Here is a 25,173-nt window from a genome sequence, read left to right as displayed (position 1 = left end):
CAGGGATTTGGACATAGACATCTTTGGGGACCATTATTCTACCTGCCACTCCTCTCTAAGCCTCAGGTCCCTCATCTCTAAAATGGGACTTCTTTTGACATATAATTGTTTTGACTTTTAGATGAGGCAAAGTTCTTAGCACATAGCAATTGCTCAGAAAATGTTAGCCAGCATCATCATTGCTATGTAGCCATTAGAAAGAATGAGAAAGAACTGTGCTACTGACATAGAAAGATACTCAAAAGTTATAATGGCAAAGTAAGCTATGGAAGACTGCTTATAGTATAACCATTTTTCTGTAAAAGGAGAAAAAAGGAGGAAAGATGGATCATTGTATTGGCTTAGGGAAAAAATGGATGAATATCAACAGATTGAGACTGAGAAGGTAAATGCAGACTTGGAGTTTTAAAAATAATGCACAAGTTTTATTTTCGTATTTAAAGTGGCAGCCCTACTAAAAAGACAAATAGAATGTTTATTTTCCAAACAAGTGTGGAAACAAAAAGGAATTTTAAAATGATTACTTACAAGGACAAAAAAGAAGAAGAAAAGCATGAAAAATTTTGATAAATAAAAAATTCTAAGAAAAATGCTAAAAACAATCTCAAACTTATCAGTAATCTCAATAAATATAGAAGATCACATCTGCTTATCAAAATACAGAGACTCTCAAGTTGGAGAAAATAACAAAAGCTGTATGTGTAAATATATCACTTGGGTAAAATCTTAAAACACGAACATTAATTAATATATTGATCACAGAAAGATACATATTTAGTAAAATTATAGGAACAGAGATGGGAAATAAATGCATCAATTTCAGGCTTGTGATTGCCTCTAGGAATAAAAGGAGGGAAATGGCATGGGGGAAGACTATAAAAAGCATATCAACTATATTTGTAATGTTTCATTTCTTCTTTTCTATTTATTTGTTTATTTATTTATGGAACATGAATAAGTTCTTCAGTGGTGATTTCTGAGATTTTGGTGCACCTATCACCCAAGCAATACCCAATATGTAGTCTTATATCCTTCACTCTCCTCCAACCCTTCCCCCTGAATCCCCGAAGTCCACTGTATCATTCTTATGCCTTTGCATCCTCATAGCTTAGCTCCTAATCTTTTTCATAAAAATAAAATATCTGAAACATGGTACAAGATATTTACCTTTTTAAATTCTGCTCTGTTATATCCTGTACTTTTCTGTGTGTATAAAATATTTTGAATATTTGTTCAAAGAACTGTACTCAGAAGTCAGAAATAGAGATGCTGACCTAATGGCACATATATTTTGGGTTCTAGAAAAAATTCTAAACTTTTAAAGATAGACATGGAACTAGGGCAGACAGAAGGAAATGTATTTCCACTACTTGTCCATTGGTTACGGTTGCCATCTATTGAACAGTTACACTAGGTTAAGGATGATACTGTTTGAAAATGCCCAAAATATGTACATGAAATGTTTGAGAAGACTTAAGTAGACACTTGTATGCAAAGTTAATACAGTTCAGAAATGTCAAAAAACAAAGAGGCAATTGGAACTGTGACTATATTTCTCAGAGAAGTTTAATTTTGAGCCAGAATATGAAGAAGTTTATGGAGTTCTAAGAGGGAACAATTCAGATAGGAAAATGGACTGTGCCGAGGCACAAAGAAGGGACCTTGTTACCGAATGCAGGGGACAATAGGAGTTCAGTGTGACTGGAACAGATTTCTTTCCGAAATTCTGAAGAGCTGTGAAAGCAGATGCAGGAATTTTATGGGCATAAGCACAGGAATATGTCAATGTGCAATTAAATAGAAGAGGTAGGCTACTAGGAGAATAGGTCTAATGTCACAGATTTAGATTAACCATGCTAATCAACTTCTTCCTTACACATTCGCTGGCTCCCCAGTAAAAAATGTAAAGCATAAAGAAGGTGTTTATGAACTGCTTTGAAACAAAAATGGGAAATGCTGATGGAGAGCTGTGAGTCAGTCTCAGCTCCTTCCCTGCTGAAAGTGTTAAAGTTACCTCTCCAGGGCCAGATGCAGTTATTTAAGAGATCGACACAGACAAATATTCTCCCCCAGAAAGGATCATCTATTTTGAAAATATCCTACTTCATGTCATCACAATACTTCAATGTCTGGCTATTCATCATTTTACCTTCAAGTTAGTTTGAGCGCAATACTCAACCTATGTTCTATTTTGGGTGATGCAGACAGCCACAACGACTGATTAGAAACTTGAGTTCGTCCAGATCTTGTGGCTTACAGCCCAAGGCACCTGTGACCTGCCTGGTTCATCACCGGGTCCCGCTGCCTTGGCCTCATTATTGCCCTCCACACCCTGATTCCTACCAGTGTTGTTTCAGATCTGGGCTCATCCCCTTTTGCCCCAACACTGAGGCAGCTTCTAGATGCTGTCTCCACCAACGGCCGCCAGAGTGAACTCACGCTGTCTTTAATGGCCAAACTGAAAGATCCCTGCTACGCTAAAAACCTTCATAAGAGAGCCTTATCACGGATTGCCTCACTGGTGTGTTTCTGTGAGTTGTGAGGTGGGTCACAGGCCATTTGCTACTAAAATAAAGCCCCAAAGACTCCATAGACTCACTCCTGTACCTAGATGCCTTCCCCCGTCACCGAGTCACCAACTGTGCTGCCTGGCAAATTCCTTCTCCTCCCGCAGGTCTCGGCTCAGATGCTCTCTCTGTGAACCCATAATCCTCAGCGCCCATCCCACGCCATCCGACTCACGTCCTTCTCCTACAGGCTTGCTGTGCTTTGTACAGACTTCCATTTAAGAATTATCTTGTTTCATTGCAATTGTTTATACGAACGTCTCCCGTTTCATTGTAAGCTCCTTAAGAACAGAGGCCAAGTCTTAGCTCTTCTTACATCTCCAGTAAATAGCAGTTTCTGGCACATTTTAGGCACACAGCAGATGTTAAAGGATGAATTAGTAAATTAGTACTACCACTCACATGGAGTAGACTCCCCAGTTAATCAGAGCAACAATTTTTTCCCATTCCTACTATATGTGGCAGCAAAGAAAAACCTTTCTTCCTAATTATTGCATATAATACTGTATCATGAAATATCTGCATTTTGAGAGTAAAGCCTGAAGGAAGTTATTTTTTCCCTCATAAAATTAAAGACCTTAATTATTGGCAATGAGAGGATACTACATTCATTGGAGGAAAGAGTGGTCTAGCGATTCTTTCTATGTTCCTGTAACTAATTATGGGTGAGTAATTTTTAAAAAATTGGTACCCATAAAAATTGACCACAAACCAATAAGAACAATGAGTTGAATCATAAAAATTCCATGCTATTTATATTTCTCCACACACACTCAGTACATTTATTTATTCTAAATGGAAAAGTACAAATATTGGGATAAAAACATTTAAACTACAGAAATAAGAAATTCCAAATGCTAATTCTGCTTAAGGGGCAGAATTTAATTCTGTACTAAGCTACTGTATGTGGGATTAAGAGGCATAGTTAACCAAATATTTGAGAACAAGTAATTACCACTGCATCTCTCTATCACATATTTGCCTCACACATAATTTATACAAGTCCACAGAGGGGAAAAATAAAATGCTGTTTGAAACATTTTTTTTCCAGCCACACATTTTTCAGGCTTACTTTTTTTTCCTCATCAAAGACTGTTCATTTTTATGGTCTTATATTGGATAACAGTGGGATATTTTCTCTCTGATATACAGGGACAGAGAAACAACATCTCTAACCAGTTATTCTTGGCTGTGTCCTTCCTGCCAAATCTTGGGCATCTGAATGTGGAGGTGCACAGTCCCTGTAGTTGGTTTATATAATACTTTCAGAGTGGAATGGACATGTAAAGAACACTGTCATTTATTCATTCAACAAACATTATGAGACACTTTCTATGTGCCCAGAATTGTGGTGGGCTCTCAGGATACCCATGAATAAGACAGGGTCCCTCCCCTTGAGACTGTAGTCTAGTAGTAAAGACAATTAAACCAAAAATTACAAAATAAAACACTAAGAGCTGTTGGGGGTAGGATGCACGAGGAGTTGCAGGGATACCAACACCTGTCTGAGATGGTCAGAGGCCATTTATGTTGCTTCTCGAATGGCCTGTAGATGTAGATTTATGTTGCTTATGCAGTTGAAGGAGGGTAGGAAAGCGGAAAATTCAAAGCTGAGGGAATACCTGAAAGAGATCAGAGTATGAAACGGGAAGTGGAAGTAGATGAGGCAGGGTGATGCCTACTGATGCAGCAGAGCAGATATTTACAAACAGAAGTGAGTCTGAGTCTCTAGGTGACTGTTTTCTGTGCTCACAACCAAGTAGCAACTTCTACAGCCCTCCTCCCCTTCTCTACCTGGGGCACCTACAATACAGAGAACAGTTGAGGGAGACATATTTGAGACAGTATATTTGAATATATTTGAGACAGACATTTAAGTCTCTATGCAGTAGCATGTTGGCTTGACCAATTCTGGTATTTGTTTATTTTAGTATTTTGCATGAAACATGGAGAAATGGTGCCGTCAAACCATAACTTGTCTGCAACTCCAGCCCAGCTCTGGCTACAATGTGGTATTCAGCAAGAGCCTGGCCTGGAGCAAGGGATTTAACCTTCTTGTACTTCAGAGCCTCATCTTTAAAATAGACTGCAGCAAAAATTAAGTGAGTGTGTGAAAGAGCACAGAACAGAGCCTGGCATAAAGCAAATGCCCAGAAAGTATCAGCCATAATAATTTTACTCCTCATGTGGGAAGTGTCAGTGAAACTAGTCGCCTAGTTATTTAAATAATAAGCACGTCATTTACAGAAACTGGGTTCAGGAGTAAAGCTGCTATTTTTGGCTGTCTTTGACATTAACATTAAGGATATTAGGAAAGTTAACTCTATGAACACAAAGGGTGAACTTTGGCAGCCTTTCAAAAGAGTTAACAATCTAATTTTTTACCTATATCCATTCATTGAACATTCATTATCCCCACACTTATTGAGTATCTACTGATATCAGGCATGAGGATGCAAAGATATCTGAGAAGGCCGATCATCTATTATTCATTAGATACACATTTACCAAGTACCCAGAAACAGCAAGTCACTGCTGGGGAAAAAAAAATGATGCATCAGACCCTCCAGTAGCTTACAGGCTAATGGGGGAGATAAGTGGTGTGTTCACAATGGAGACACAAGAAGGAAGGTGATACATACTACAAAGAGGTAGGGATAATAATAATGAACACTTCTTTACACCAGGCTCCATGCTAAGTGCCTTACTTGGATTATCCCAGGGTGCTGTGGGAGTTGAGAGGATGGAGAGATAGCTCTCAGCTGGGGTGATCTGGAAAAACTTCATAGAAGTGGAGGCATTTGAATAGGACCTTAAAAAATCACTACTTCTGGAGCATTTTGCTTAACGCTGGTTGTACAACAGAATAGGCCCAATGGCTTTCTCTAAAGATGTTTGGTATAAAGACTATCTTAAAGGAAATATTTTATCTGATAAAATGGGATTGTTTCTACTGAAGACTCATCTGGCTACAAAACAGAACTACTATCAACCTGAGAAAGAATCCAGCTGTTGCTTAAAAATTAACAACTTCCCATTACATCATCAAGCCTGATAATCATCTTGCCAGCAACTCCAATTCCATCTCACCCCTTAATACTCCTTCTTTCCCCTAGGTCACTGGGAAGCTTGCTTGAGGCACTCTCTGGGATTCTGTTTCCAGTTACTGGTTGCGTAATGTATTGATAAAGCAAAGCCAAATATGAGTAAGAAGAAAAACCTAATTAGAAATGAAGCACGCAGTGTCCCAACAAGAAAAATGCCAGGGCTTCAAAAATAGGAAACCAGTGATGCATAGTTTCTTCTGTCACTGAAGAAATCATCCCAGGACTTAATAAGCCAGAAAATGGATTAAGCAGATGGGGGAAAGTTGTCAGCAGCAAAGAATGGGCACCTACAGAGAAACAGAATTATTTACAACCAAAATGACTGACTGGCAGACATTAAAGAATATCTGTTTGTGTCTTGAAATGAATGTTATAGAAAATCTGTAGTAGTTATGAAAACAAATGCAAAATCGGCCACCAAGAGAGAACAGCACAGGCTATGGGCTGATACAGAAATGCTGGAGATGCTGACTTTTTTTTCTTTATTGAATTGACTATTTGAGTGAAGCAACCAAAATGATAACTTGGAGTAGAGTGTGGATGCAGTTTAATTCAAATAAACTTGCCATTAAATATAAAGAAAACCTTTCTTTCATAAGAACCCACTCGTACAGCATATGTATCTATATATTCTTCTCCCGCTACACATGTCTGAACATGTTTCTAGCAAGTTGACTGGTGACACTTAGCTCAGTTGATAGGACATGTCCTCTGGCTCATAGGAGAAACAGCAAAGGTTCAGTACATTTAAGTCTTTGAAGATTATAGGAACAAAAACTCAGTTTTAATGTCAGGGAATTGCTGTATGATCTTTACCACATCACTTAACTTCTAAGTTTTCTAATCATTGTACTGTACAACTAAAAGAATGATAGTCTCTCTCTCTCTCTCTCTTTCCATACCCTTGAACACTGAGAGACAACAGACTGAGCAGGAGGCTCTTACATCTGCAAGAAACAAAACTGGAGACCAGCAGGACACATAGCTTCTGAGTGATGGTGTAACAAGTTGCTATTTATACCCCATCTTCCGTTCACCAATGTGAACTAGGGGTCTATCCCTGCAAGAGAGTAATTTTAGGGAATGAGCTTCCTGGTGAGCTCACAGCTTAACACTGCTTGTATCACCATCTTGAGTCAGCAGTGGATAATGCTGTGCAGAATAAACTAATTTTAGTCATCTGTGATATCCTTGTAAACACTTCATAGTGATTCTTTAAAAAGTCAGTGGGAACTTGCTATCTCTGCTTCATTTCCTACTCCCAATAATTTGCTAGGGTTATTTTTAGGTGACTGTGTCTTACAGGATTTGTCTAGGTGAGCTCCTGTTTCAGAATGGCCATTTGAAAATTCTGCCACAGATTTTGAAGTCAGAAGGCTGTCTGGTAAAATGGATCCAGAAAAATTACTAACAGATATGATGACAAAGGACATGGAAATATAAGTGTCCTGTATGTACTACAGGAAAAAGTGCTGCCCACCTTTCTCTCATTTCAGCAACACTTTCAGTGAGCCCCAGCTCATGGAGAGATGAGGGGAGAAAAAGGCTTATTCCTGAAGCTAATAGCTTGCCTTCTCTCTCTAATGCTATACGTTTGCAGTGACAAATGATTCCCTCAGCTTCTGAGTCATCTCCTCATTCTGTGATGCACCCCTGGGCTCTGAGTTTCATTTCATTGGCAGTCAGTCACATGCTGAATATAGAGCACCTCTAATTTGTTCAGTGTCTCATGGATCACTGAGAAAGAATAGGGCCTTATGACAAACTCCACTGGTCAGAGCGCCCAGATCTAGGTGTGTGATCACAGCCTTTAACACTTGACTAGGAACTCATATTTCATGGAGTGAGAATTGTGAGGCCCTGCACTAGGGTTTTGTGTTTCTGACAAAGACACTGAGTTTGACTGTATTTATCAAGGAATGTGGATACCAAGAGGAGCGGCTGAGTTGGGAAGAAGGGGGGGTAAAGAGAATTCTAGACAAATTAAACCTCTCAGTTAGCAACAAGTATCCCATAGGCCAGAAAGAGTGTGAAGGGATTCAGTCATATGTGAAAGAAGTTCTGTGGTTTTTGTCTTGTCTTTCTTGAAAACCTTTGGCCCTGGAATGTTTGATGTCGATTTTCCCTGGTCTAAAAAGAGAATTAGAGAATTTCAAATGAAGTGTATGTGACACAAAATGAGAAGAGGAGGAGGGACGGAGAAAAGAGAGGCAGAATCGGAAATGTTAATAGGAAAAAGGAAGAAAATGTTGTGTCCTGTAATTATTTATATAAGAAAGGCAGCTAATAAGTGTTCCAGTGTAGAATTTCTATTTCTTGAATTCATTAAAAGTAATTTTGAGACTCCTGGATTGGTGGTGGGGGAGGCAAGACTTTGCTAAGGAAAACTTTGTTTAAATGCCTCTTTCCAAAGCAAATACACATCATACCAAGATATACAATCTATGTGTAGCTTCACTGTGCTGCTGGAAACTCTGCCTCGCTATGTGATTCTTCTTTACTGAGGATCCTGCTGTCCTCATCTACCCTTTGAAAAGTGAGTTTGATGGACTCTGGGTGAGTAAAGCAAGTCTTTCAGAGGAGAGGAGAGGAGAGGCAGCACCTTTGGCTGTCTGCCAGTGAAAGCCTTGTGCAGCGGTCTGGTCTCTGTGAACCATGCAGGCAGTGTTGCTGCAGGATCCTAAGAAACCAACCTTTTCAGGAACGTTGTGTGAAGGAATGTCTGGAATGTGTTTAGCCTTGAGAGCTTGCAAGAAGCCTTTATAGTTCACGATGAAGAATGGGAAAAGCAGTATTATAATGTTAGGGAAGACTGGTTCAGATCAGAGAGAAATGGAGGAAGAAATCATTAAAATGAAGGGTGAGATTGTCTCTTCGCAACCATTAAAAGCAGTTTCAGAATTTCCTTCTGGATTCCGTGCATCACACAGACTATCTACTATCATCCCAGGTTAATGAGAGGGTAGGTACTATATAAATAGGTTATAAATTTTAAAATAAAAAAGCAACTCCCAGAAATTTTTTTTTCATATTGGTCTTTAGCTTAGAGTAGATGAATGAACACTGTGAAAATATCAGCATAACTGCACCTTTTACTTTATATTATTAACAAATGCTATTCATGGAATCAGAAGTTCTATTTTGAATTACATTTTAAAGGTTTTAAATATAGTTGAAGGTTTTAAAAATTCTATTCATGGGTAGATGTCTGTATGCATGTACATATACACATATGGGAGTACATTTTGCCTGCATGCCTCTTTTATTTATTAAACAAATTTGTAAATTTGTTAAAGCTGAAGGCATTGTTTTAACAAAGGTTATTTAGTGTTTAAAATCATATTTATTGTGTAATGTGGGTTTTTTACATTTTACCTTTATTTTGAAACTCTTCCTTTTAGGATTTCTTAAATTTTTTGTCTGCATTCCACAGTGAGTTAGTACACTCAAATGTATATGTTTATATGTTATTTATATATACATACGAATATGTGTTAATATATATGTGTATATGCATGTATATGTGTGTAAATGTATATAAAACTAAAATAAAATTTCACAAAACAAAATCTGCCCTTACCAAGTGTGATGCATTCTGTTATTTCTATTCCATTCTATTACTTCATTTGTATAAAATTTATATTAATTTCCAGACTCACCAATGGGTCATGACCTGGAGTTTAGAAAACACTGCTTTACCAAGCCCTTTACAAAATTTCATAATTGTATTAAAGTAAATAAAATATTATAGGGCAATAATATGGGTATGATTTTAAATGATTCAAGGAAATAAAAGTGTGCTAATAAAAGGACTCTATTTTTCACTTACATTAGTTATGATCACTGTTGTTATATTATCATATTCTGAAGAATATTAATTTTTTAAAGAAGAAGATAGACATGTAATCTCTTTTTTGCTTTTTAAAGAACATTTTTTGCAACTTCTCAAACTTAAAAATTGAGCTACTTCCTTCCTTTAGGCTTCTTATATCCCATCCAATTTTTTTTAAAGAAAAGATAATGAGGCTTATGCCTGTAATCTCAGCACTTTGGGAGGCTGAGGCAGGCGGATCATGAGATCTGGAGTTTGAGACCAGCCTGACCAACATGGTGAAACCCCATCTCTACTAAAAATACAAAAATTAGCCGGGCATGGTGGCACATGCCTGTAATCCTAGCTACTTGGGAGGCCGAGGCAGGAGAATCGCTTGAACCCCAGAGGGGGAGGTTGCAGTGAGCTGAGATTACACCACTGCACTCCAGTCTGGGCAACAGAGCACAGAATTAAAAGCTGGTTTTAGAATAAGCTCACTTAACCTTATTCTAAGAAGGCCATATGCAGCAGGAGGATGAATGCAGATTCAGGCCCCGGACACTCGATGGTTCCTTAAAATGGATGTGTAAATTTAACTTTTGAAGATAGGATCAGATATTAATTACCAAAAAAAGGGTAATTATTTAAAGAAACTTTGTGGTGATCACATCTGTGAAAATGAAGAATCATTCTGTAATGTGAATCCTGACTCTAATTCAGAGGTCCTTCACTCATTAATTAAAACTGATGGACTGGTCAGAACCCAGTAGATCCCATGTATTCCACCTTAACACGTATGGTTTATAAGTATAAATTTTTGTATATTGAGCTGGATTAAAATAGGGCCTATCCATACCTTTTCTTGATACTGCCTACAGAGTTTATAAATTGATACTGAGAAATACATATTTCAAAACTCCACACATGACAATATAGATTCCCTGGACAGCAAAACAGACTCTTCTAATAAGAATGACCCTTTGGGAATCTCCTTTTTGGACTCGCCTCTTCCTCAGTGACACTCTTTTTTTTCTTTTTTTGAGACACAGTCTCACTCTGTCACCCAGACTGGAGAACAAAGGCGCGATCTTGGCTCACTGCAACCTCTGCCTCCCAGGTTCAAGTGATTCTCCTGCCTCAGCCTCCCAAGTAGCTGGGATTACAGACATGTGCCACCACGTCCAGCTAATTTTTTTTTCTTTTTTAGTAGAGACAGGGTTTCACCATGTTGGCCAGGTTGGCCTTGAATTCCTGACCTCAGGTGATCCAACCGCCTTGGCCTCCCAAAGTGCTGGGATTACAGGTGTGAGCCACCGTGCCCAGCCTTTAATTCACATTTTGAAACTCTAGGAAAAGGATATGGTTTGCAGCATTTCCCAAATGAGTCCTTTTCTTTTTTCCTCATAAAATGGCTTAGAATGCACTTTACAAAAAACTGACCAAGGGCAATTGTGTATCCTTCATGTTTGCTTTGGTCCTTTGTTCTCCCAAAAGGCTGCTAATGGCCTGCTTTACCATTCGGACTTTTTATTATCAGCAGAATTCAACCTTGACTTGTTTCTAGTGATGAGGCAGCACATTTCAACCTGTAACATTTTGAACTGTGTGAAATTGCTGATATTTGACCATTTTTGACTACTAAAATGACAATTTCATATGGTTCAAACTAATACTTAGGATAGTGACTGCAAGTGCCATTTGCATCCACCTGGTTCAGGTACTCCTTCCAAATACCTGAAGGAGGACGATGAGTGTGTGGGGACTGGATTCTCCCAGTTTGTACCCCCATTGAGCAAATATTTATGGAAAGCTTATTATATACTTTGGACATGCTGTCCATAGCAACTTACCTGTAAAATATTACCTCCCTCCCTCCCATTTTATCAGTGAAATACTTGTTGCAAAAGTTTTGGAGGAAGATAAGCCAAAAAATGACGTCTGAATATTTTTTTCAGACCCTGGGTACCACCACCAGCTCTGCTGTTTCTGGGTTTTCCAAATGCCTGGGTCAGCAGTTTCCAACCCCTCCAAGATACCCAGGGTTCTTCCCACGGAGCTGTAGCTGTCATCAGACACTGGTGGGAGGGCCCAAGAAGTAAGCTCCCTGAAGAGTACTTGGTACCTGCTTCACACTGGGCCAGGTGTAAGGAGATAGTTGACTCTGGGATGGGTCTACTAGTTAAAGTGGTGATTAATTTAACATTCGTTTACTTATCTACTCTTTCCCTCAACACATTGTTATGGAGTGACCAGAAAATGTGTCCAGTAACTGTGCTAGGGTAGGGATGCAACATTGGACAGGAGAGCACCCTGCCTAGCCTCTGCCACTCACAATCTATCACAGGAGGCAGGAGTTAGCAGGCACTTACAACTGAGTATGGTGGGCAATTCAGGTGAGGCAATATGAAGATAGCCAGGTGGGAATGGGGATGGAATGGTATATTGAGAATCGCGTACTCAGAGTTCCCTGCTCTGGGCTGGGGAGAAGTTTGGGCAGTGTTTCATTATCTGTAGGGCATGCCTATTACCACAGTTAACAATTTTGGAGAATGCAGTTTGGGAATCACCAAACCAACTTCCTCCCGTTGATCCAGGCACCTCCAGCTCCCAATTCAGAGCCCATGCCTTTTTATTCTACCTGCTGTCTTAGAGATCCCGTAGTCTGTTTTCTGCCTGTCTCCTCGTTGCAGAGGGTACGTGTCAAAAACTGTCCATCTGCACTCTTTATTCTCTCTAAATGCCTTATAATGTGACCAAATCAATATAATATAACACACTTGTAAAGGTTAATGTAAAATAAATTATTTCAGAATATAAAGTGACTTTTTCCTCTAACATCCCTATAAAGAAAAACAATCTTTTGTGCTTTGAGTAACTAAAAAACCTAGAAGTCTCTAGTGTTATAAAGCTATGAACTACAATGTGAATACTAAATTCTCTGAAGGTTTTCTAAAAGAGTTGAGTTCAACACAAATCACCTTCAGTTTCACCACATTTGGGATGAATAAAATCTAACATTTATTGCATGTTTATTATGGACCAGGCACTCTGCCATGTGCTTTACCTAGATTATCTTATTTCACAACTTGTGAGTTGGATGCTGTTGTTACTCCCATCTTATAGAAGGTACTAGAATTTTAAGTAACTTGCCCAAGACCACACAGCTATCTAGCAAATGGTGGAGCAGCATATGAAGGGGAGAATCCTTCTTTTAAGTGTCTTCTGCCATTTTAGATGCTAACTCTGGGGTTCACAGAGCAAAGTCAAATATGAGCCCCCAGGTTCGAACAAAGTGATCATTTACTTTTTGCAACCCTACATTAGAAAGTGTGTGACATCTACCAAATGGGTATCCTTGGGGAACCTTCAAAATCTGTCAACTAGAAATAAGATTCTAGAGGGGGAAACCCTAAAACCTTTAATTGCTCCAAGATGATATGTTGGTTGGCAGATCTGGCTCATCTTAAAAGGAAGTTTTTTGGAAGGTATAACCAGCATTAAAGAAACATGATTCTTGTTCTCATACTTATAAAATCATAGTTGTCATTTCTAGGTTTGCTGAAGACTTGGTTTTATAGTCTTTTACTAAACTGGAGAAAACTCACTTAGGTACATTCTGCACTTTTTGTCCCTTCACCAAAGAACCTCATAGGGCCTTAAATATTTTTAAGTTACTCAAGACACCAAGTAGACATTAGAGGGAAAATCTCTTTATATTCTAAAATAATTTATTTTACATTAACCTTTACAAATTGCTACATTGATTTGGTTATATTAAAAGGCTTTAAGAGAAAATCAAAACTGCATTAAGAAAGTATTTTTTTCTCTTCTTTTCTTTTTTCCATTGAGATGGGGTCTCACCATATTGCCCAGGGTGGCCTCAAACTTCTGGCCTCAAACTATCCTCCCACCCTGGCCTCCTAAAGTGTGATTACAAGCATGAGCCACCACACCCAGCCAAGAAAGTATTGTAAAATCTAAAGTAACTGGAGCTTCAATAAGTTTACTGTTTTCTTAGAAAAAACAAGTACAGATGGATTTTCAAGGAGGTAAAAGAGATGAAAACAGAAGGTAAAAATGATAATTTAATGAGGCATAGAGGTGAACTTGAGAATTTGCACCTAAAGAAAAGCTTAAAAAAACAGAATAAATAATCCTGGGAGGATGTACAGCATGAGATTAAGAACAAAGCCTTAGAGTCCCACAGCATGGGTTCATTAATCAGATATGTGACCTAGTGCAAGATACCTATACTGCCTTACTTGGTTCCTTCCTATTTAAATGAACTTGCTAATAAGACCTACCTCATAAGGTTGCTTGCTATGAAAATTAAATAAGACAATGTGTAAAAAGCCCTTAGGACAATGTCTGATAAGTGTTCAATAACTATTAGCTATTAAAAGTAGAAAATGTCATTATGGCTGCATATTTGGATGGCAGTGGAGAAGGTAAATTAAACAAAGGTAAGTTAAAACAAAACGTGGGCACTGATAGGTCTGCTGAGGCATTAATACTAGAACTGACACATTGTAGGTGCTTAGTAAATACTGAATGAGTGAATGAATCAGTCAATCAATTAATCAGTGAATGAATCAATGAAAGGAGTCACAGGAAGAAAATATTACTCTTAGAAAAGCTCAATTCTTTGCATTCTGCAGGCTCTGTAATCTTCCCTAATCTATCCATAAGACAGAAGTTATCCGCCACAATTCAGAATGGCCTTTCCATGTCTCATGTAGCATCTCACGTCAGTGCAGTAAATTTTTAACTTTTTGCAAAACTACCATAAAATATACACAAAGACATCATGAACTTATAAACAAGAGCTCTAACTTGAAGTGACCTCAACATGAGGATAGGAGAAAAAGATGTTTAAAGATGAAGTTATATTTAACACATCCCTTATTTCTGCCTAAATAGTGTGATTTGAAATGTCTGAGTGTTGTGTGAAAAGAAAACACACACTTTTTTGAAAAATATAACTATAAAAGAAAAGGGAGTGTATTGAGTGAGGAAGGTGAAATGAGAAGCCAGAATATTAGTTATTTTTCTGCCACTAGGAGAGGTATCATTACTCTGTTCCTTCAATTCAGTTATGTACCTTCAGAAATTACCTTCGGCTTCTTTCCAATTCTGAACCATGAGTAAAATCACAAACACATTCAACAACAATATGTTCCTCTTGCGTAAATGTCTCTTCTAGGCCACATACATAATTAAAATCCTGTTGACTCAGGAATAACATCTCAGAACTGAATGTCCAAACTCTGTAACTTGCTTCCTTTTCTAACCAGACAGCACAGCTGCCAAGAGCTTCTGAGCCCTCTGTCTCTTTTCTCCATGTATAATTATTATATATTATATAGCATATATTTGATTTGCCAAAGCCTGCCAGTAAAGGTTCCTATGACTACTTATTTGAACTTTGTTGTGTATACATGTGACCAAAAACACAGTGTACCAAAGAAAAAGAAGAAAAGGAGGTGGCGTGGGAGTGGATGTGCTTAGCATTTTTTTTCCTGTGGAAATGAGATGAAAATCTTAAGGCACAGGAATATATACTGCTTTGTAAAGCAAAATTCACTTAAGGTGAAAGGAAATTTTAAAAATTAGTGATACCATTACACATAATTCAAATCCTTGGTTTACAACATTTGAAATGAGAAAATTGATGTTAAAAGGTCTTCAAAATATATGTGGGGCATAAAATAAAACACTTTGGCTTTCTTTCACCTTTGGGCAGCTCCAGATTTAAACCAGACATGAAAATCTATCGTATTTTTAAAGATCTCTAGAGAGAGAAGTTGCACAATGTTTCTCAGGAAGTTGTTCCAATATTCCTCCCAGTCATAAAACTCTTACATTCTAACCTAAATCCCTCACGTTCTAGTTTCAGCCCATTTCCCTTTGCTCTGCCTAAGTAAGATTGGAGAACAGTTGCTCACTTACCAACCCAACATTATGAGACTATCCCCAGTGCTGTATATATTTTTCAGCAATGGAAATTAAACACATAGCCCGCAGTTGCCTGGATCTCTTCTATTCCTTCAAAAATATTTAGATATGATATTGGCTGTTTTTCAGTTTTCTGAAAGTTCTCCATTCTTCCGTAAATTTTCAGAGAAATCTACACATCTTTTAAAGCATTTCTCCAGGCAAAAAAAGGAAAAGTAGAAAATGGGATTACATCAAACTAAAAAGCAAACCACAGCGAAGGAAATTATTAACAAAGTAAAGACACTACCTATAGAAGGGAAGAAAGCATTTTTAAACTGCACATCTGGCAAGATGTTAATATTCAGATATATAAGAACTTAGCTCAACAGCAAAAAAAAAAAGAAGTTCAAATAATCCAATTTTTAAGATGGGCAAAAGGCATTAATAAACATTTCTCAAAAGAAGACATACAAATGGACAACAGGTCAATGAAGAAATGCTCAGCATCAGTAATCATCAGGGAAGTCCAAATCAAAACCGCAATGAGGCCGGGTATGGTGGCTTGTGCTCGTAATCCCATCACTTTGGGAGGCCAAGTTCGGCGGATCACCTGAGCTCAGGAGTTTGAGACCAGCCTGGGCAACATGGTGAAACCTTATCTGGGCATGGTGGCATGTGCCTGTAATCCCAGCTACTTGGAAGGCTGAGGGATGAGAATTGCTTGAACTCAGGAGGCAGGGGTTGCAGTGAACTGAGATTGCATCACTGTACTACAGACTGGGTGACAAAGTGAAACTCTGTCTCAAATAAAAATAAAAAAATAATAAAAATTTAAAAGCCGGCTGGGCGCGGTGGCTCATGACCGTAATCCCAGCACTTTGGGAGGCCTAGGTGGGTGGATCATGAGGTCAGGAGATCGAGATCATCCTGCCCAACATGGTGAAACCCCGTCTTTACTAAAAATACAAAAATTAGCTGGGTGCGGGGGTGCATGACTGTAATCCCAGCTACTTGGGAGGCTGAGGCAGAATTGCTTGAACCCGGGAGGCAGACGTTGCCGTAAGCCGAGATTGCGCCACTGCACTCCAGCCTGGCAACAGAGCGAGGCTCCTTTTCAAAAAAATCCAAATCAAACCAAACAAACAAACAAACACACACACACACACACACACACAGTGAGATACTACCCATTCCAGTTAAAATGGCTATTAGAAAGACAAAAGAAAACAGTGTTGGTGAACACGTGGAGAAAAGGGAACATTTGCATACTTGGTGGGATCCTAAACTAGTACAGTCATTATGGGAAAAAAACATGGAAGTTCCTCTGAAAATTAAAAATAAAACTACCATATGATCCAGAAATCCCACTACTGGGTATTATTCAAAGGAAATGAAATCAGTTCTGATGAATGTATATCTGTACTCCTGTGTTTATGGCAACACTATTTACAATAGTCGAGTTATGACATCAACCTATGTCCAACAACAGATGAATGGATAAAGAAAATGTGTATATATGTGTGTGTGTGTGTATATATGTGTGTGTATACGTGTGTGTGTGTGTGCATGTGTGTGTGTATATATATATACACACACACACAATGGAATACTATTCAGTCATAAATAACAATAGCCGGGTGCAGTGGCTCATGCCTATAATCTCAGTACTTTGGAAGGCCGAGATGGGCATATTGCTTGAGCTCAGGAGTTCGTGACCAACCTGGCAAAACCTCATCTCTACAAGAAATACAAAAAATTAGCTGGGTATGGTGACACGCACCTGTAGTCCCAGTTACTCAGAGGCTGAGGTGGGAGGATCACTTGAGCCTGAGAGGTGGAGGTTGTGGTGAGCTGAGATTGCATCACCGCACTCCAGCCTAGGTGACACAGTGAGGACCTGTCTCAAAAAATAATAATAATAACAATAAAATAATCCTGTAATATGCAACAACATGAATGAACCTGAAGGACATCATATTAAGTGAAATAAGCCAGACACAGAAAAACAAATACTGTGTGATCTCACTCACGTGTGGAATCCGAAAAAAAAACAAGAACAAAAACAAAAAATAACAAAGGTTGCTATCACAGAAGCAGAGAGTAGAACAGTAGTTATCAGCCGCTGGGGAGGGGAGATTGGTCAACAGTCACACAATTACAGTTAGACAGGAAGAATAAGTTCTGGAGCGCTGCTGCAGAGCAGGGGTAACTATGTGCAATAGTTATTAGTCATAGTAGTAAGTTCCCTACTTAAACTAAGTTTTCCAACTTATTTCAAACAAACAGGAATCATTAAACTTTAAAGTACATTAGAGAATTAGGGAAGCTTCTTAAAAATAAGATGCCCAAGTCTTGACCCAGACTCAGTAAATTATAATCTTTAGGACCCTGGCGTATTTTAATTGTTCTCATTTAAAAGTATTAATTATATTTAGTTAATAAGTGCACTTTAAAAGTTATTAAAACCATTATAAAAACAAACAAAAAACCAAAAAAAACAAAAAAATCCATTAAGCAGATAAGTGTATTCTCTTTGTCTTTGGTAAAGCCAATTCTGCTTTTACACTTAAAACCGACACATTAACAGAGTCAGGCATTTACAGTGTACTGAATGTAGACATCACAATCCCCATCAGCAGGAAAATCCATACCTGATCTGTTCCTACAAGTTTCCCACACTAGAACTAAGTGCACTGCCAACAGGCTATTGGTGTATAATACATTATCACATGAAAATGTGATTACAACAAATACGAGACTACCACTGTCTGCAAGTATATAATGCATTCAACATAAGTTATGCAGGAACTTTCTCAAATTTTAAGCTAGTTTCAGTGGACATGAGCTCATTCAAGGACCCTGAATGGTATGGTATAGAAAGAAATAATTACTGCATAAAATAACATGAAAAGAGAAACAACAGGATAGTACCAAAAGCTGAGGAGTGGAAAGGTTCTATGTGAGAGGTGGCAGCATCTTTTCCAAGAAACTTTAAGGCGAATCAAGCTAAGTCTGTACTCAGATCTTAAACCATATGGTATCGTTATTATTAGTGTTGGATTGCCCTAAAAGGGGAACACCCGGGGGCCTACCTCAATGATTTGCCCAGGTGGGCTTGGTTTCATTTATTTCTCTGACATTCTTAAGCATCAGTGTTGGATTACCCTAAGGGACTTCCTCAGATCGCCTGTGCTGTGCATTTTCCCACAAGTACACAGGCAAGGGAGAGGAATAAAAAGAACAACTCAAAGCTACTAAAGCAACCACAGAAATGCAGGTCAAAATGAAAGGGCTCTGAAACTGCTGAGAAAGGAAAGAAGTGAAAACAGCAAAAAGATGGCAGCCAAATGCCAAGAGAGATTCAAGGGCAACTCAGATGTGTAAAGAAAGAGGTTTCTGTTCCTACCAATTTGTGTTTATGCTCACAAATGTGTGCCTGCATGATCAATTATACTCTGCACTGTTGGCCAGCTTTTCTTTTCTCTTTGGAGAAACGTTCCAAACGTTGAAATCCTTCTTTTTCTGGTTCCCCTACTTTCTTTACAATGAGTTATCTACAGCATGTTGTTTTCCTCTAGAGTTTCCATTCTTCAACCTCTTGTCTTTTCCCCCACTATTCCCTTCCTTTAAAAATCTTATCTGCAGCCAAGGCTTCAATTACCTCCTAAATGAAAATGACTCTAAAATTACATGTTTAGTCCCATCTCTTTCTTAGAAAGAAGTTACAGATTTCTTTCTTTTTCTTTCTCTCTCTCTTTCTTTCTCTCTTTCTTTCTCTCTCCTTCCTTCCTTCCTTCCTTCCTTCCTTCCTTTCTTCCTTTCTTTCTTTCTTTCTTTCTTTCTTTCTTTCTTTCTTTCTTTCTTTCTTTCTCTTTCTTTCTTTCTTTCTTTCTTTCTTTCTTTCTTTCTTTTTCTTTCTTTCTTTCTTTCTCTTTCTTTCTTTCTTTCTGTCTTTCTTTCTTTCTTTCTTTCTCTCTCTCTCTCTCTTTCTTTCTCTTTTTCTCTCTCTTTCTTTCTCTTTTTTTTTTGAAACAGAGTTTTGCTCTTGTTGCCCAGGCTGGCGTGCAACAGCACAGTCCTGGCTCACTGCAACCTCTACCTCCCGGGATCAAGCGATTCTCCTGCCTCAGCCTCCCATGTAGCTGGGATTACAGGCTCCTGCCACCATGCTCAGCTAATTTCTGTATTTTTAGTAGAGATGGGGTCTTACCATGTTGGCCAGGCTGGCCTCAAACTCCTGAGCTCAGGTGATCTGCCTGTCTCGGCCTCCCAAAGTGGATTACAGGTGGGAGCCACCGCGCCCTGCCAAACTTACAGATTTCTAAATGCCTCCTGGCTAATCTCCATCTGGAGTTGGATTCAGTGTTTCCCAGATCAAACATATCCAGTTCCTTCCACATTTGTTTCTTCTCCCATACCTTTGACTTCTGTCAATAGCACAGTTCTCTCAATCATGTCCACTTCTCCCTCTTCTGTACCCTTACCAGTTCGCAGGCCCTGTCTAAAGCATCCCTAAGGGAAAGCACATGCCATTCGCTTTCGTAAGTTCTCCTCCTCAATTACCCCTCATTAACTCTTTTCCAGACTATTGTAAAAGTGTCCCAGATAGGTTCCATCCCTCGATCAATTCTTTATATTACTGGCAGGTGATTTTAACGACCCAGTTTGATTTGTCTTTCTTCTTTTTGAAATCCTTCAATAGTTCTCCATTGCCTGTCAAACTTAATTCAACTATATTTCTATAAAAATAATAACTTTATGGAGCCCACTATGTGACCAGTGCTTTACATATATAATTTTACTTATTTCTCCAAAAAGCTTATAAAGTAGGTATTATACTATATCCTTGAAAATGAAATCAATTTTATAAGTATGAAATATTAAAATAGTTCTATCAATTATGAATATTCCATTGATTCAATAACCTCTTTTTAAGTAGTAAAGAATTATTACATTAAATATACACACTAAGATTTTTCTTGATTTAAAAAAACACTAAAATGAGAAAAAAATAATGTGAATCTTAGAAACTAGTAAATAGAGTATCACCCCCATTTTAAGCTAAGTCAACGATCTTTCCAATATACTATATTCCCTTTTCTTTGACCTAGGATTACACTTTTTAGTCTTATTTCCCTATCTTCCTCTTTATGTTCCTTATGTTCCTTACATTTACCCAGTCCTGGGCCTTGGCGTTGATTTCTGCTGTGCCTGAGTTCCTCCTTACTCTACATGCCCAAAGACAACCAGGCTTCAAAGCCTAGCACAACAGCTGCTCCTTTGGCAACTCTTTTCTGATTCGCCAAATTAAAATGACCTCTTATTCCTCTGAACTACCGTACATTTTGCACTCTTGTATGAAACTACTCTTTGTATCTTGTGCTAGGGTTACTTATACCCTTTCTCTCCATTAGCATATGCTTCTTCAAGACCTAGACTGTAATTCACACATCTTTGCACAACTACTTCCAATGCTTTCCTCCTATCCCCACCATAAAGCCCAGCAACCTCTTGCATATAATAGGCTCTTTAAAACTATTTATCATTTGGCTGGATGCAGTGGCTCACGCCTGTAATCCTAGCACGTTGGGAGGCTGAGGTGGGCGGATCGTTTGAGGTCAGGAGTTCGAGACCAGCCTGGCCAACATAGTGAAACCCCGTCTCCACTAAAAAAATACGAAAAGTAGCCGGGTATGGTGGCACATGCCTGTAATCCCAGCTATTCAGGAGGCTGAGGCAGGAGAACTGCTAGAACCTGGCAGGCAGAGGTTGCAGTGAGCTGAGATCATGCCATTGCACTCCAGCCTGGGCAAAAGAGTGAGACTCTGTATCTTAAAAAAAAAAAAAAAAAAAAAAAAAAAAAAAAAATCATTTGGATGACTAATCAGAACACATTGAATGATTTTTCTCTATTATTCATTATGACCAAATGAATACCGGTTATTGTCAAGTCACCAATCACGTCACCACTACTCAGCCAAGAATTGAGATGTCATGTTTCAAGAGATGTTCATTCTTCTGCCATGATCCAGTCACAATTGATGGGCCTGCATAGTAGCACTTTTCTAAATCCAAAATGTTTTTGAAGGATTCTCTGTAAGCACTTAGGCTAAGCACACCTTGCTTTAAAAAATATAAAATCCTTCTAAATAACAAATGGAAGAAATGTCCTGTGTGCTAAAATGGAAATTTTTTTTTGTCATTTTGTTCTTGCTACTGCCTGGAAGAGAAGGAGTTGCTGGAACCTTAAATATGTCTTGGCCCTGGCCCTAGTATTTCATAGGAAACTGTTATTTTTAAAAAACAGTATTTATCAGGTATTGCAACTTCAGACATTAGTAAATGATGCTGTGTTGGGTTTTTGGTTGTTCATGTTTTATAGGTTATGGCAAAATCCTGTGATGATCTATCACTAAAACCCTTCGTTTGGGTGGTAGAGTTCACAAAAAATTTTAAACACCTTGCTATAGACTGAATATTGTGTCCCCCTAGAATTCATTTGTTGAAACCCAGTTCCCAATGTGATGGTATATGGAGGTGGAGACTTTGGGAGGTGACTAGGTCATGAAGTTAGAGCCCTCATAAATGAGATTAGGGCCCTGGTAAAAGAGACCTGAGAGAGCTCCTTGGCTCCTTCATTCATGCGAGGACACAGGGAGAAGATGGCCATCTATGAACCAGGAAGCAGGGCATCACCACATATTGCATCTTCTGACATCTTGATCTTGGACTTCCCAGCTTTCAGGACTGTGAGAAATAAATGTATGTTGTTAATAGCACCCAGTCTATGATATTTTTGGTATAGCAGCCTGAATGAACTAAAACATACATTTTCTCATTTAGTCCTCAGAACAACTTATTGATGTGGATATTAATATGTAAACTTTGCAAATGAGTAAACCGAGGCTGAGAATTATTGAAAAATCCTTTCACCTAAGGTCATATAGCTAATAAATGGAAGAGGTTGGATTTTAATCCAGATTTTCTCACTTCAGGGCCTAAACACTGTCTATAATACAACATGGGAATGCATATAAGAAGTTGGTGTTTTCAAGTATGGGGCATTCATAGAAGAGTCTGACAAACTGCTGTTATGTCATGATCTTTGAAATGACACCAAGAGTGAATATTCCTGAAAGGCTGCAGCTTGGACATGCACAGAATCTATGTGATTTTAAAATGTGTTTCCTCAGTCTGTTACTGCTTAGATTCTAAGGAAATCAGTATTCTCTAGTCCCTCAAACCTCTTCTCCAACTTCTCCTATTTCCAGATATCTGGCTAGGAATTTCTGTCACAAGAAAATGAGGTTTGTGTCACCTCATATCTCAATTTCTAAAAATTTCCCAACACCATAAATGGTGATAAAATGTGAGGGTTCGAGAGCTACATGGATGGTTTTCCAGTCTTTTTAAGGAAAGAGCCTTCTGTCTATTCATACCCTCAACCAATGTATTGATTTATAAAAAGCTACCCACAAACAGGGAGAAAGTGATGGCACCAATGTTCAGACCCACCTTGTCCAACTCAAATACACTTTCATACATAGGACCTCCTGCCATTCTCCATTCTCTTTCCACTATGGTTAGTATTGTTATTGGACAATAATGCCAAAGATGAAAAGGAGAAACACAGGTTTTTAAACCACATCAAGGAAATCTTTGAAACAAACCTATATTGGTTGGCTAACACTGGGGGATTTCACAAAAATTTGTAAAATATTATGTTTCCTTTTTATAATGACCTGGAGAGATGGACATCACTATCTCAATTTCATGAATGAGGATACTGAGTTTCAGCAAGGTGAAGTAACTCACCCAAGATCACATAGCCAGAAAGTGGAATCCAAAGTCTCTTTTCCTTCAAAGTCAATGCTCTTAATGATTCTACTATAATGCTTCTCAGATTTTTTATATGATATTAAGATGTAGATGAAGTCCAATATTATGTATCCCCAGGTTATGTTCACAAGGAGCTAGGAGATATAACAAAAGACAAAAATGATTCAACCCTTCTATTGGTTTCTATTTCCTCCTTCATCTCAAGAATTACTGTTAGTTAAATTCTCAGTCACAACTATCTATATACATGTTCAACACATTGAAATTTTAAAAATTTCAAACATTTTATTGTTTTGAAGAGAACAACAACTGCTGTACAACATGTACAGGGAATGCTGAGACCCACCTGGGTGGCAGGCTTCACCTAGACTGGTAAGAGGCAAACTTGCTCACAGTGTACACAGGAAACAAACACTGCCTCCAACCCTGTTTTCCATCAATTCCTGTGGCTCTGGACTACCGACCAATGACAAAAGTTGATCACTTCAAGGAAACATTTCCACAACAGCATGCAATTTTGATATCTGGTAATTTCCGGAATGGTTTAGACAGGTTAAAGAAAGGAGAACACTTAAAGAAAGGAGAAACATAAGCACTTAAATTGGTCATGATAAAACAGGACAATGGCTGGTAGAGGTATTCTGTCTGGGCAGCATGGTGCCATCTTTGTACTAGAATACTTGTTTAAGTAATTATTAGAATAATTTGATGGGTTTTATCCATATACATCTATAAAAGCAGGGCTGAAAACAAATTCTGATACTGTTGATGAGAAGGCTTAGTTTCATAAACTTAACACAATTAAGATTAACATGGAAAACAGTGGGCAAGCCAAAAGCAGATAAACTTTTGCCTCAATTGGATGATGGTTGGATGTCAGCCAGTATTTCATGGGTCTAGTGGTGAAAGGAAAGCATTAAAGAACAAACACAAGGCTGGAAATATATGATTAAAGACTACGTCTAAAAACATGATGTATTTAGGGATTTTATAGTATTTTTGGTTCACTGGTACTAGAACTCCATTTATAATTATTTGGTTCTTGCAGGTTTGTTCATATTTTCAAGAATGCATTATGCACTGATGTACGTAGAAAACTGCCTATACCTAGTTGTTTTGTCTCTATCCTTATTCATTTAAGCTAAACAAACAAATTGGATGTCAGAGTAATGAACACTGCAGAATAAGCAAATGAAAAATAAAACAACTTTAGATTCAGGAGCCGGGGCAAGCAACCAGATTTCTGTACAGAGAAGAGCTGAGGTTAACGCAGCTGCAAAAAACTAGGCGCACGCACGTGGCTTTGCTTGAGAGACAGGAAGCATTTCCAGGATTTCCAACTTCTTTCAGATGTTGTGGGGAATAGTTAAAGGCACTAGATACATGAATTGAATTGCATTTAACTCTGTGTTTTAAATAACTGCTAAATAAGAACTCCCAGAGCACCATGTCTATTCCCATCCCCAGGAATTTCTTGAGCTGGGAGGAATGCCTGCCAGTGAGCCTAACTCTGTCCTCAGTTTACAGTCACAGTTTTTCTCTTCACTCAGATACCCAGAGGCTTCTCTTAGGTGTGGTTTCATCCAGCCAGCCCTACCTGTCTTAATCAGGCTGCCTTCCCCAGTACTAAATAAAGTGGAAAGGAAACTTCTACCCGCACACTCATCGGGGACTACAAGACCCAACTCACATCCTGCAAACCTCAGGATGGAACACGACTCCTTTTAACTACCTGGGCACAGTAGCTGACTATCAGGAAACTGCCCGTGGCCTCCACACATTGCCACACTATTTACACAGCTGATGGAAGTTTGCCCTGGTTGAGGAATTTGGCTCTAGAGGATTCCCCTTAAAATTCCCAAAGGGCCTATTCACCCTGTCACACCCGCACAGATGCCTGTGGAGATAG

General features: G+C 38.5%; 1 protein-coding gene across 12 annotated transcripts in view; it reads right to left on the bottom strand.

Annotated features, from left to right (window-relative positions):
• The window catches only part of DDAH1 (dimethylarginine dimethylaminohydrolase 1), a 243,397-nt gene that overhangs the window by 185,470 nt on the left and 32,754 nt on the right, over positions 1 to 25,173 (bottom strand). For 6 of the 12 annotated variants that reach the window (XR_012089613.1, XM_073007149.1, XM_073007150.1 and 3 more), the window contains 2 exons: positions 23,241 to 23,398; positions 22,039 to 22,172 (listed from right to left, as the gene is read on the bottom strand). The exons of 5 other annotated variants lie outside the window; for them this stretch is intronic. The gene's annotated coding sequence lies outside the window, so the exon portion shown is untranslated. The remainder of the gene's footprint in view (positions 1 to 22,038; positions 22,173 to 23,240; positions 23,399 to 25,173) is intronic. One more of the 12 variants, XM_073007152.1, reaches the window with a different exon arrangement.

Source organism: Chlorocebus sabaeus, chromosome 20, assembly GCF_047675955.1.
Source record: "Chlorocebus sabaeus isolate Y175 chromosome 20, mChlSab1.0.hap1, whole genome shotgun sequence".
In the NCBI taxonomy this organism is placed as follows: Eukaryota; Metazoa; Chordata; class Mammalia; order Primates; family Cercopithecidae; genus Chlorocebus; species Chlorocebus sabaeus.
The sequence above is the reverse complement of the archived record's forward strand: the minus strand, read 5'-3'. Positions and strand labels throughout refer to the sequence as shown.